The sequence below is a fragment of the Belonocnema kinseyi genome, chromosome 1 (genome assembly GCF_010883055.1).
Source record: "Belonocnema kinseyi isolate 2016_QV_RU_SX_M_011 chromosome 1, B_treatae_v1, whole genome shotgun sequence".
In the NCBI taxonomy this organism is placed as follows: Eukaryota; Metazoa; Arthropoda; class Insecta; order Hymenoptera; family Cynipidae; genus Belonocnema; species Belonocnema kinseyi.
Genome location: NC_046657.1, coordinates 85,681,365 through 85,682,989, shown reverse-complemented (window position 1 = coordinate 85,682,989; position 1,625 = coordinate 85,681,365).

The following is a 1,625-nucleotide window of genomic DNA, read 5'->3' as shown; positions in this document are numbered from 1 at the left end:
GCAACGGCAAACAAATAAATATAAATACAAGGCAAACAAATCACTAACAAGAATATTATACTGAACATTCTTCCCTAACTAATGAAATTCCCTGACTTAAAAAAAGATTTGTATAAGCCAGGTTCGTTTTTACTCACCAGGTTTCTTCAGCGTGTAATTTTCTACACATTTTATACAAGAATAAAATGACCCACTTACATAAAAAATCGAAACAAAATATTTCCAATAAGCTGATTACCACCAATACTGCACCTTGATGCTTCGTCTGCTGGCCGCATGCGCTAGAGAAGCGAGGAGTGCGCATGTAACTGCGCATTTCTTTACGTCACGATAACTTATATTTCTGTTACCATTTAGGAATTTTAGGAAAATACACGTGATTTTCAGAAACCTCTTCTGAAATTAAATAAAAATTTAGTAAATTTACTATAAAAGTTATGGAATTCCATTTTCAGCAACTTGATTTCGTAAAATTCAGTTACTTTAGTATCTTAAATGTGTCCGAATTTTCTGAACATTTTTAACAGTGTAATCATTGTTAAATTATTAATAAGTAATTATTGTTTAAATTATTACTGCCGACACTGTCAGTAATAAACATATAAATCTACAAAACATTTCTTTGGTGAAGAATAATCAATCGAAAGCACAATAAACATGCCGGGCCAATCTGTCATTATTTCAAGGTTATGTTCAGATTAACCTGTTTGCTCTAATCGCTGTAAGTAAATGTAGGCAATGTTAATTAAAAGTTTACGCATGTAATATTTTATTCACTTTATTTAAAACATATCCTGTCTATTTTTAACATGCCTTTTTTATGCCGCAAATAAGCGTTAAACAGAATTCACTCTTCGCCCACTGGAAGCGCAGAATATTATTACTATTTTATGGTATTTTGTCACTCAGCAGCCATTCCACAATGTTATTGGCACAAAAAATAATTGACGTTTACTTCTCAGTCCACAAGTCATCATTAATGAAACACTTTTATTATTTGTAATTACAACATGACATAACCTATATTTTGTTAACACTTGTATCCATTTGAAGTTTCGAACGTAACCATGGAAACTATTGTAAGCTTAATCCGAATATGCACGGACTTGAACAAATGGCCGCTCCGAATGCAACTTTATAGGCCCGAAATATTAAAATGCCCCTTTGCAATGGCTTCTACGCTGCTGTTTTGGAATTTGGGTAGCATTCAAGTTCGCCATGCAAGTAAGCCCCAGCGTGTCTACCCTGCATGTTGTAATCTTGTTTTCTCTCGTAATTCTTTTATTCCTAGCAAACGCGTTCTGTAACTGTTCCAGACCAAAAAAGAAACTGTGTTCTATAACAGTTGTTACAAGATGACGACAGAACTGTTCTAGAACAAAAAGGTAACACCGTTTTAGAACATCGTGACAAAATTGTGACAGAATTGTTCTCGAACTATGTGACAGCATTGTTCTGAAACAGTTGCTATGGAATTGTTCTAGAACAAACTGATCACAGGCTCTCTATAGTATTTGTTTCATATTTATTTTAAAACTGTGCCGTAACAGTATTGTACCAAAGTTCTAGAACTCCTGGTGGACCGAAGGAACCGAATGGAGCCTCTACAAAGTACCCGTAAAGAC